This window comes from Thunnus maccoyii, chromosome 6 (assembly GCF_910596095.1).
Source record: "Thunnus maccoyii chromosome 6, fThuMac1.1, whole genome shotgun sequence".
In the NCBI taxonomy this organism is placed as follows: Eukaryota; Metazoa; Chordata; class Actinopteri; order Scombriformes; family Scombridae; genus Thunnus; species Thunnus maccoyii.
Window position 1 is genome coordinate 2,633,262 of NC_056538.1, and position 13,131 is coordinate 2,646,392.

Sequence of the window (13,131 nt, forward strand, 5' to 3'; positions counted from 1 at the left end):
AGGTCTGGTCCTATATATATTTGTGTGCAGACTCCAGGAAAACTAGCAACTGCATCTTCTTAACAATACACAGTAAATAAACAATGTGATTGCTCAGATCATATGAGCTGCACAACAAAATAGCAGACTGATGCATGCAGAGCACAAAACCAGCTGCAAAGACTGTGATTTGTGATTATTGTGCTGGTTTGTGTTTGGTACAACATGTCAGTTATTCAGCAGATACAGTAGATTACGTGCAACACAGTACAAAACGTACATAAACACAAAATGTGCAAGACTATATTTAAAGATATCAAGTTATTAAAATACATCTTTTGGCATCTTTAAGTGATTGTAAAAAAAAACAACTAACTGCCATTTTTTCATTTTAGAATTATTTTTTGGTATATTATTGTTCATAATTGATTCTGGAAAGTTTATTAACAATATAATTTATATACTTTTCATTTGTATCTCGATCTGTGTTGCACAAGTATGAGGTCTCTAAAGCTCTGAGGTATGCTGAATTGTTGGCAAAACAAAATATTTTAACAGTGATGACTTTGTTTAGAAGTGTCTGGTAAAGAGGCTCCACAACATGTAAGTGATGTAAAATGGATCGAAATTATAAAACCAAAAATGATTGAAAATCGATTACATTTTCAGAATATAATTATTGTATTGCTTAAATACCTTACATATTACTTATGGTACATTGTTTGTATATTATACTGTACATTATTGACACTACCTACTGTTCTACAAAGTAGTATATTTATAAATACATTTAGGAACATTTTTATTCAAAACTATAAGGTGGCAAGTGATATTCTATTGTATCTGTACATTCCTACTTTATATTGCAAATACAAAATGATGTACAGTAAATAGCTAAATCATCGTTTCCATACGATTCAAAGCAGTCATGAGACATTTTTCCATACATATACTGTCTATATTTTCCACAGCTACAGAGGGGGAAAGTGACTAATACTTGAGCCACACATTGTCTTTAAGCTGAGAAAAATTGGCCAGAATATTTCTCTTAAAAAAAAAAAAAAAACATTCATTCCAATTAAAGCAGGCCTGTGCAAGTGCAGCCAAGCAGCTCTGTTATTCAATTCCATTAGAATGAACGATGCAGCGGCATGCAACCATGCAGTTAACAGGAATTAAAACCATAGGCAAGATGACGGATTACACGAGAATAGAGGTGTGTGTCTCTTAGTGTGTGTGTGTGTGTGTATGCATCCATGCACACGTTTTTTTTTTTCTTGCTTTCTATTTTGCCAAAATTGTACATATTGGATATTTTCCCAACACATGTACTTGAATATTAAATCAAAATAGCTTGAACATTGAAACATGCTATTAGGTCTACACTGTGGCATGGCTTCAGTGTACTTGTCAGTATTTGCCAGCTGTAGTTATTGCATGATGTATGACTCTGTTCTTGATGCATGCATGACAGTTGGCAGTCATTAATCATAGTTAGAAGATAGGACATGGTTTAGGGTTCTTTTTCTCATTCATGGTAAGACTCATATAAGTTTAGCATGTTTTTTCACAACGTTCAAACTGCTGAAGGAACAGTGACATGCACATACAAATATCATATCATTCGACTGTATGAGAATGCTGCTGTAAACACAAACGAACTGGCAAACACTAGGCTTCCATTCCTGCACTTTATTAAAGAACAAAACTGTGTGTGTGTGTGTGTGTGTGTGTGTGTGTGTGTGTGTATGTGTGTGTTTGTGTGTTTTCAGATTACACTTCAGGAGAACTTTCCTTTACTTCTCCTCTCCAAACTTTCCTTTGTTCTGCTGTACAGCATCATGTTTCTTGTAGATGCGTGGGTGTGACAGTCAGAACCAGGCTCACCGAGTGTGTCTGCACTGGTAAAACAGCATTGTTGCGACACACCCACCTTCACAGAGTAGACTAACCATGCATTTAATTAGAAACAAAAGCTGGAAATAATTAATTAGACGGCAATTCCCTTTTTTTACCCTTGCCAAAGTTTATAATGGAGTAGATAGGCTGCCGGAATTTCACAGAAAATAATTCATTAAAATTGAAAGCAAGGGGAGACCACAAAGACAAATGGTCACTGTTCCACTTCAGTATCCCTTGGTCGTGCTTGGAAATTTTGTGGTCTTCTCTTAGTACATGTATTGATATGGTTGATGGTTCAATTCCCTCTGAGATCATGCATACAAACCAATGGATTTGTGCTGCAGTTGTTATTATGATAGAAATGTGCAACCAAATGCACATCTGTATAAGTAATTTACCTCATACAAGCCATTAAAGTCAATACTACAACTGTGTAGATGAAATGTATGAGGCCACCAACTCAGTCAGGCTGGGACATTATGAGGAAGTTTAGCCAGACTGTCAATGAAGGTAATAGGAGGCAGACTCATACACCTGTTCAATGACTTTAAAAAGTGGTCTATTCAGACCTGTGTAACAAAAAAACAAGTGTATCTAAAAAAATGAAACTCATCTTAACTGGCTTAACTCAGGAAAACTCAACTCACAAACTTAGGCATGATCATCTGCACACAGCCACGTGCACATCCTCTAGTTTCTGCTCTCTCTCTTCTTCTTCTTCTACTGTTGTTTATTGAAGTTTGGCAAACAGCTTTTAGATGCATTACTGCCACCTTCTGGACTGGTGTGTGGACCAGAATGTATAGTATAATACTACTACTACTCCTGTCCTTCTAAGTCCTGTGCTTTCTAAAAATGAGAAAATAGCTTATACCCCACATCACCTGAACTCCTCTGCAACATTTCTCTCAAGCCAAGCGTCATGCGATTCCTTCCAAGAGTAACTTTAAATATCTGTCTCTCTTGCTGGGACAGTGCAAAAATACAATTTACACTGTTTCCTGCAGCCCACAATACTCAAAACTACCAGCAGCATGCTCATGATGTCCAGTGTACTGTTCAGACTGGTGTGATCAAATCTCGTCCCTGATATATTGTCCGGCTCCTTCGTATTTTTATTGCTTCCTCTCATTTCTCCTACTTTGTTTTTTGAATGCTATTTTAGTATCTTCCCTTAGTTTTTCTGTCTGCTTTCTCTCAAAAAAATAGGCCCTCAAAGCTGTCTAGACAGAACCATATTTCTCACAGGAGTGTCCTTTCCCTTATACCAACAACTGGTATATGACAATGTCACTTATATCAGTTAACACAGCCACAGCATCGTCCTTACCATAACCCAAATAAGTACAAATCACGTAAATACTAAACAAAACATTAACAAAATATACAATAAATCCCCCCATACTTGGTCTAAACCTTGACATCAGTGGTGATGTCAGTGACAGACTTAATATCAATTAAGAATTAAATTTAAACAATACTTGTCTGTCTTGATTAAACCATGAATGCAGATGTACATAGAACAAAACAATGCTAAACACAAACAAACAAATGACAAATATGGCAAGAAATACATTAAAGTGTAACAGGGTCAAATGGTGTGGTCTCACCCACTTTGTCACAGACATGAATAATCTAATGCAAACGCCTCACTTGAGCTGAGATTATATTTGATTGGGAGACAGTAGACTGTTTTGTGGGAGCGTGTTTGGTCATTGTTTATTTCAATTACAGCTATTATGCATGGAGCGCACCACTTCAGTTTGATCACAGTCTGAATCAGAGGCTGCTCCCACATCTGCCCACAATTCTGTGGATCACAGTGGCGGAATCAATCAACTGGATCATGCTGCGACCCAGAATGTGTGTGAGGTATGGCTTAGTACATGTTTGTTTGTTTAAGAAAGAGTTTTTTACATTTTTTTCCCAACTTGTATGGATTGCACTATTTGTGGGGAGAATGGTCCATACCCACAGGAAGTAGGGGTGCTTTCCCCCTCTCCACACCATTTGTACCAACTGAAGTAAACATGTGAAAGCTTTCCTGATGATGTTGTAGAATATACTGTACAGTATCAATAGCATTTTGTACGTTGTGTGTGTTGATTTGTTGAATCCAAACAGTTTGGACAGGATTTAGACTGCCATCTCTGCCATGAGATGACCCTGCTATGCCAACGTGTTCATCCTGACCACCAAAGACCAATGGCGTTTCAGACTGACATAATGTCACTACTTTACTATATTCTTTGGTGTAAGTTTGTCTAAAAAATTTATTATGAAAATGTTCTTTTAAAAATTTTTTAAAGCTATAATATGTAACTATTCTGCATTAAAATGTGTAAAAACAGCTGGACCTATGTTACGTATTTTGTTCAGCTATGTACTTGCATTATCCCAAATGTTTATTCATTTGGACGTCTGTCAATGGCGTCATACCCCCTCTACCAAAGAGTATAAGCATACAAGATTCATTTGTCGGCTTTATGTTTGTCCACTACAACTGCGTTTACCAAAGAGTATACACATACTAGATAATTCGTCTGCGTTGTGGTTGTTCAATAGAAACTGTTATAAATTACTTGTATTCAGTTTTAAGCCACATTTTTATGATAAACTTTTTAGGTCTTGGTCGTTTTTAATTATATCTTCTAACTAGATGAAGGATTTTAGCCATCGGATGTCTGGATCTTAAGTTATAAGAGAAACAAGCTGGGCAAACGTTAGCAGCAGCATAGCTAGTAGCCCCTCCCGGAAGTCTGGTGCTCGCTGAGCATTGTCAGAGAAACACTGATTTTTTACGTGAAACGGCTTTATTCAGTACTTTTACAGTTTTAATCCCTGTGTACGTTTGTTTTTGGAAAGGAGGAGACCTCTGCAGATAATTCTACTCCCAGTAGAAACCTGTTGAATGTCTGGATCTTATCACAGAAACAAGCTGAGAAAATGTTAGCCACAGCTCAGCTAACAGCCCCTACCAGACATGCGGTGCCACTGTGAAACTGTTTTATTCAGTGTTTTCACCTGTTTTAATCAACAGGTCTGTTTGCTCTGGAGAGGAGAAGACCTCTGCAGATAATTTGGCCACAGTAAAGACCTACTGAACGTCTGGATCTTAAGTTATCAGAAAAACAAGCTGAGCAAACGTTAGCAGTAGCTTGGCTAGCAGCCTCTTCCGGACATCCTGTGCCTGCTAAACAGCATCAGAGAAACACAGATTTTTAACGTGAAACCCTGGATAATACGGCTCCCCGTAATAACATCCTGAATGATGAACACTGGAGTAATCCTAACCTGAAGAAGCTGGTTGCTTACCAATGAAGACAACAACTTCTATGATCCCACGCTACTTCACACCATCATCACATTGTCTTTCGTTATTGTTTTGATTGAGAGACCCTTAGCGGCTGAAATTACATATTGTGCGTTTAATATTTTTGATAATATTACATATATGAATTGAATGCAAGGTTCTACAAAAGTGAACGATTTGAAAAGACAAATCAAATCGATAGAGAAAAGGTCAGGGAAATATGGTGTGGTCATGGTCAAAAGAGACCACCTTTGTGGCAGTATGACACCATAATGCTGCTTCACTTCTGACAGAAAACGGCAATTATTTGCATGGCCACAAGAGGGCCTTGTCAGGTAAATGTAAACATTAGTCGTTTGAAGTCTCAATACACTTCACACGAGCTAGGTTGTATGGTGTGATGTCTGCCCTCGTCTAAAGGCAAACGTGTTTATATCTTTTAAAAACAGCCACACTTGAAAGTGAGGCAAAGAGCCTGCCATCATAGCTTCCTCCCGCTGCCTCCCTGATCTCTCATCTAGAAGTCTGTGTCTTTGTATTTTCACTACTATAATTCATACAAATGGGAGCAAGGGTGCACACTTTTGGACAGTCTCTCTCGGAAGGCAATATAGTGCTGCACTGTCAATTGCTGGAAGTAGTTGTGAGAAGAATGAAAAAGTGAGCTTGAGAATGAAGTTCAAACTGTCTATTTTTACACCTCCCCTGCGTAAAGTCAGTGTGATTGTTACACCCTCAGATTGTATTGTTGGACAATTACAAAAATAGTCGAAAAGGGGGTTTCAGACACTCGACCTGACAAACACTTCATTTGAAACACACTGAGATCTTTTCTACCTTTAAACTGTCAGTTTTATTTTCTTCTCAACACAACCCAGCATATAAAAAACAACACTACAAAGGTTATGAATCATGCTTTTTTTATTTAGGTGAATTGCATCATGGTCTGGGGGACTGTAGACTTTCTGATACATCATGGTTTGGTGAGTAGGGGGATGTGACATAAATCTATATAACGATATACTGTATTTTTTGACACAAAGGTTTACTGTCATTTCTTTTTATTGTCATAATCACAATTACAAGTGAATACAAAGGGAGCCCCTCCTACACCACATGAATGTTGTTCTTGGCAAAAATATATTTTTTGCCTTTTTGTCATCTTAACTTGTTGCCTCTTTATCAAAATATTCTGTATACTTCAAACTTAGATTGATGGCTGATCTGACACAAGCTCCTTTCAGTGACAAGATAAGGACAAACAAAGCAGATGCAAGAGAAAGGACACATTTACACTCCAATTAGTGCTTTTAAAGCCTTGTGCTGCATCAAATGCAGAAAACACAGCTTGTAGCCTTCTCCATAATGAGTCATTGAACCATGGCTTCCAATGGGCCTCCTTCGTCACTGTCACGTCCACTGAGTGCCTCAGTCACATTCAAATTGGCCCCGGGTCCGCAGACATTGATAAAGGGTCTGTGTGTGGTGGGAAGCATGCAGGCTAATTCCTCCAGGCTGGTTTGAGGCAGTCCAGTCGCTGTCCATCACTTCTCTGTTATTTGCATTGCCCCCAATCAGCCCAGAGTGTTGATCAATGCAGAGTCAAAGTGAGCTTTCTTCCAGCATTAGGAGCTGCTTTCCATCACACTGTTAGGTGTAGCCCAGCAATGTTTTAACACTGATTAGATGTTGATAGGACTGCCTGCACCAATGTGTAAAAGCTGTATAAAGGTGGCACCAACAGGAAAGTTGACACAGTTGTATGTTGTCCATAGCTGCATCTGTATCATTTTATTAAATGACTACTATCTTCCCCACTTACAAATTGTTCCTTAGCTTGCAAGTGGCTAGAGCCACAAAAGCCACAAATTCAGCGTACAAGAGATGCAATACACGCTTAGATGGGTCACCAGTCTACCACAAGGTCATGTTCAGGCCAACATTCACATTGCATCAATGGAACCACTGTGTTTGCACGGGGGGGTGCCAACGCAGAGAGCTCCAGTGAAAAAAACATTTGGTTGTCCTGCAGAAAAGTTGACCCTAGCTAATCTCTGTAACATCAACTGCCAGTGCACTGTGATGGCTAGTCAAATATGTGCAAGCACACATTCCTAGATGATTAGCCTGCGACATTAAGGGCATACTCATGTTCACCTCATGATCGAGAAGTATGATAGCTGCTGCCATGAAAACCTTCTAGAAGTCTTTCCTCATAATATTATAAGCCACTGTGCAGTGTTTTTATGTCACATAAACCTTTAACCTCATGGATGTATTTCTCAAATGGCCCTACCTTGATCATTTTTCATCCTTTTGCTGATACTTGTAGCAAGGCACCCACACCAATGCAACTTCTTGCTTTTTTAATGCTATGCCATTTTGGTCTAAGCCCCCGCTGACACATACAGACTGACCAACTCTCCAATTCACAGGAGCACCCAAAAGTGTGGCAGGACAGCAGAAAGAAGCTGGAACAAATGGACATAGGAAGAACATACACACATAGAAAGACTTGTAGGCCTGTGGATCCCAACCCAAGACTTTCTTGCTGTGAAGCAACAATGCTAACCATTGAGTCATTGATGCCAGCCCATATTCTATTTAGTTATTTCATTTATTCATTTTTCTTGAAGAATGTCAGTCAATTGTTCAGCCACTCATCAGTCTAACTCAAAATATTTCCAACAACTACTGGACAGATTTTGATGGTTCCCAGAGGTTGACTCCTAATCATTCTGGTGACCCCTTCACCTTCCCTCTTGCACCACCAAAATTTCCACTTAAATAAATGAAATTGCCATGACATATATTGATAACATTCATGCTCCCCAGAGGATGATGCCGTTTTTGTTTTGGATAATCCATCAGTTTTCCTCTAGCACCAAACTTAGTCCAAAGAGTTGACTTTGCACACAAGATTCTGCATCACATTATGTGATTGGTAGATTAGCTTGAAATCTCTGAGCATTCATGCTCCCAAAAATGCAAACCTCTTTTTATTGTAATGTACACATAGCCTTTCCTCGGGACAAATAGTAAGGCTCTCATTGTAAATATGTTTCATTGTATCCAAAGAATTATGTTCATGTTGGACGATTTATGTCCGGTGTCCGGCCAACATTCTCTGTCAATGCAGAAAGTAGTGTGTACTTTATGTAGCAAAGGAAAGTCCCGTCACCACCACAATCTTACATTTAATAACCTTAACCACTTTAAAAACATTGGTATTGGACATTAAAACAAACCAACATAATATTGTGAACAAAATTTGGGGTTTTGCACATTCATCCAACACATTCTTTTCCGGAGACACAGTTGTTCATCTACAATTGTTTGTTCTGAATTGTAGGGTTTAATGATCATTCCAGTCTGTAGGAACCTCTTCCAGCTTCAGTCTGTGTTTTTTTTTTTTTGTTATGTTTTGTTTTTGTACTATATCCTAGAGTTCGCCTGCTAGCTGGTAGGTAACTTTTGTAGTAATGCCTAAGAAGCTGTAAACTGTAAAATAAAATGTCTCTAACTTGAGTTTAAGTGAAGAGTTTTTGTTTTAGGCTTCTCTGCCTTGACAATAACAATATTCAGGAGGAAACTAAATCTGCCCAATATATTGATCAGTATCCTGAAATAGCAAAAATTCACACTGGTCAAACTCAAATAGGCAAACACTGGTGGTTATTGTCCACCAGTGTTTGCTGGGGAGGGAACACAAAAATACTGTATATAAAATACCATGTGCATACCACATACCAACTACAGTTGTGCATCAGCTGCAGTTAAATAGGTAATTAATTTTAAAACAGGTAACATGCAATAGAACACAAGTAAAAGATATGGCCTAGGGTTACTATTTAAAAGTTGTCCTTCCAAATTTGAAATAGACTAATAATAATGTCAGGGTAAATATTTTTGACATTCCTACTGGTATTTATTTCTCTCTCTTTTGTCCACTTCTTCCTGTCATCCCCCACCATGCTCTCTGTCTCTCTCTCCCTCATCACTACACTTACCACGTTGTCCTGTTTCCCAAAGTAGCCAGTTCTGGTTGATGATTTACAGTAAAAATTGCTTATAAATTGGAGTGGAAAATGTTTTGCAGACCTGGCAGCTTTCAAGTCCTGCGCCCATTTGTCACTCGACATTTCCTTTTGTGTAACGGCACGAGAATTAATTAGGCTGCGTGGCGGCAAAAGTTTACGGCTATAATTTATGGGGAGATGAGATTCCTTGGACACCATCTCGGACCCATGTCGATTTATTATTTTTATTATTATTGTGATGCATGTGTGTATGTGTGTGTGTGTATACGGCATGTGTTTGACTTGTGAATGAGGTTGATAGCAGTAAAGCAAGATTCATTTGCACTACTTGGGGTTTGTGGCAGGGCAAACGTATTCACCGTGGAGTACCGACAGGCTAACAGCCAGGCATAAACAAAAATAGACTCCAGAGTAATACATTCAAAAGCACATTATGCATAAATATATGTACATATAAGCACGCATATTGCATGCACATTCTTTTTTAAGCAACCACACACACACTGGAGCTTTTTATCTACAGAATTAAAACTGTCGACATTCTCACTTGTTACTGCCCATTACAATGAGTCTCATGATGTTGAGAGGAGAACATCACTCATTCACTGCCCCTTAACCACATTTCACCCACAATCTTGATGCTTTATCTCTAAACCAGAGGCTGTCAACTCCCGGGCCACAGGCCACAGCACCAGACATTGGAACATTTGCTAAAGGGCTATGAGGAAACAGTATGATAAGTGAAATAAAGCTGAATAATATTTTACGTAACTTTATTGCCTATTTTTGCTGTAATTAACTTGACCCTTAGTGCAGTCTGTTTTGCATTTTTTCTCATCACTCCCCCACAATCATTTACAGATTCTTGTGCACTCTCCTTCTCTCTCATTAGTAGGTTTGGGTTTTTTTAATTTTAAGTGCCAAGAATGGATATACTGGAGCTTTCAGAAATGTCAGTTTCCCAGTTGTAATTATGACTCGGATGTTGATGTGAACACTATTTATATTATATTTATATTGCCCTGATGATTTCACAGTGATGTCATCAAAGCTATCTCAGCTTGGGCTAGGAGTCTCCAAATAGCCAGATAGTGTACTGGTTAAGACACATGCCACATAACCGCAAAGTCCACAGTTCGATTGTGGGAGTGGATCTTTGTTGCATGTCATTCCCTGTGTCTCTCTCCTGACATTTCCTGTCATCTCTCTCAACTGTCGCTGTACAATAAAGGCATAAAATGCCCCAAAGAAAACAAAAAAGAAAAAAATAAATAAACATGGAATCTCCAAATTCATAACAGATCCTGCATTACAAACTGAGTTTGAAAGACATGATATTTCCCAGATCAGTATCAACCAGCTGCATTATGGGAAATAGGATCCTGATTTTTTTTTAAGCTTGATCCATATTAGTGACCAAAGGTCAGCATATTTCAGACACCTGCTGCTTTAATTTTGACCATGGAGTAACCCTTTAAATACTTTTTGAGTGTTAGGATATTACTAATAGGTGTTTATGCATGTATGTATCAGAGTACAGTGCTTCCACAAACCTGGATCTTTATAAAGCTTACCAGAGAAGTGAGGAAATTTTCAACCCAATCAGTCGCCATGATGGCAAAAACTGGAGAAATAATCTAACCCAGCTTGAATATAACTCTAATGATCCTTTAACCTTGAGGGAAATGCCCCCCGGTGTCTCCTTGGTGCGTTTGCAAGAATGTCCATGCGGGTTCTCCCTCATGGAGGTAAGTGCTATGAAACAACAAAACAACACACACACACACACACACCTACACACAGCTGCTCTCAGAGCTGTAGTAGGAGTTGTTTGGGATCAATTGTGGATAATTGGGTCTCCACGCGACATAATCTCACATTAGTACAGCCAGCTGTGCAGCAAGCGTGCACACTCCCTGTTTACTGAGGGTAGGGGTGGTGTTTTGGTGTAGTTGGAGGTTGCATGTCCTGTGCATTTGTGCATGTGTTTGCCTGTCCAGTAGTCTCAATATCAATCCAAAGATACTGCATACTCGCAAATACTTATTTCCCATGTATCTGCCACTCTGTGTGTGTGAGAAGCTGACCTACGCCACAATCTGATGTATCTCTACCGATGATGGGGTTGTGTATGTGACATCACTAACCCTACCTTTGTCATTCCCCATCTTCCACTTCAGCACAAACACACACCATACAGCCAGCCCTAACTTATAAAAAAAAGCTGCTCATACCAATTTTGTAATCAATGCCCACAGAAAATGGGATTCCTCCGGCCTTCGGCAATTAATACATTTGTGTCCTTTTTTAACACTAGTGAGCCGAGCTTGAAATTACCAATGACTGGCTCCTGCTCATTTGCATATTTATTGCAGCGGAGGACGAGATGGTGGTGGCGGCGATGGTGGTGGTGGGGGGGTGAAAACTGGGGCGAATGATTGATGTGGAGCTCGCCTCCTGCATTACAAACAGCCCATTATTGGGCAGACAGAGGAAGAGAGAGAGGGAAACAGAGAGAGATGGAGAGAGAGACACTGGGAGGGACTGAAAGAGAGAGAGGGAGAGGGAGGATGAAGAGCGGTCTAGCATACAGTTGATTAAAGTTGAAGACAGTGGGATCAGTCTGCGCCGGAGGTTTTTGTCCTCCACCCCTCCTTCCCCCCGCCTGTTTCCCTTCTCACTCTTTTTTTTCTCCTTTCCCCCCCTCCCCATCTCTCACTTCATATTTTGTGGGGAAGATGGCCGGGGCGGGAGCATTAAAGGCCTGTTTTAATGGATGTTGACAAGGAGTGGACCAACAAAAGCCCAAGCCTGAGGATTTGCTTGAAAAGATTCAATCAGACATGTTTTCACTGCGATTAATTGGTGGACTCGGAGGGGGAGGGATGGGAGGGATGTGGGGATGAAGGGATTGGCAACGGAGGTGTGAATGAGTGTGATTGTTCCGAGCACCCCCACCACCACCATCCACCCCCCTGCCCCTTTTCTTCACACACCCCCATGCTTCCCTCTGTCATTTTGAGCAATAGTTTGGAAATGTCCTTTGAATGATGCTAAAGAGCAAACTCCTCCACCCTCCCACTTCCCTCCTCCTCCTCCCCATGAATTATGAGTATTATTTCAGGGAGGTGGGCTGTGGTGAGCCAGAGAACAGGACTACACCACACTGATTGGATCTGACCTGCCTCTACTTGTGTCAGACATGCACACACACTGATAGAATTGCTGGCAAATGTGTCTGTGTGTGTCTGTGTGTGTATGTGTGGTGTGTGATTAGCTTAGACAACCATGTCCTGATCATGACACAGCTCAAGAGGTAAAAGTAGTATTGTTGACCTGACTCTGAACCTCATAGCCTTAGACCCCCCCCCCCCTCACACACATATACACACACGCGCGCACACACGCACACACACACACACACACACACACACACACACACAGAGGCTCACTCATATCCCCCGACATTAACCTTAGCCAACCCATCCTCCCCTTTAAGGTTGGGTATCATTCAGACATTACTGGTTTGATTCTGATCATCGACCATAGTTATTATCGAAATCGAGATCAGATTCTTGGGATCATATTATTTGGAAAACAAAAGACAAAACATGTTGAAAGCAAAATCCACCTTTATTTTCAGTACATCTACTCACACAAACAATATTTTTCATTACTGACAGGGTTTTTTTTATTGTCTTGCTATGTACAAGTTACAGTGGTGATGACTTCCAGGGATATTGTTGCTATTGAAGGATGGGAGGGATTTGGCTGGCTGGTGACATTTAGGAGAGCATTTGTGAACTTGCTCTTTTGACATCTGGTCCTCTCGGTGAGTCAGTTGTAATGTATTACGCAGCCGCTTAGCACAGTACACTTTGTGGTAGATGGCTTTGA

The 13,131-nt window shown here is 39.9% G+C and overlaps 1 long non-coding RNA gene across 1 annotated transcript; it reads left to right on the top strand.

Annotated features, from left to right (window-relative positions):
* The first annotated feature begins 3,604 nt into the window (after positions 1 to 3,604).
* Positions 3,605 to 8,722, top strand: LOC121899158. Its single transcript, XR_006096636.1, has 3 exons — positions 3,605 to 3,753; positions 6,124 to 6,177; positions 7,630 to 8,722. It is a non-coding gene; the product is annotated as an uncharacterized LOC121899158 (long non-coding RNA).
* The last annotated feature ends 4,409 nt before the right edge of the window (positions 8,723 to 13,131 follow it).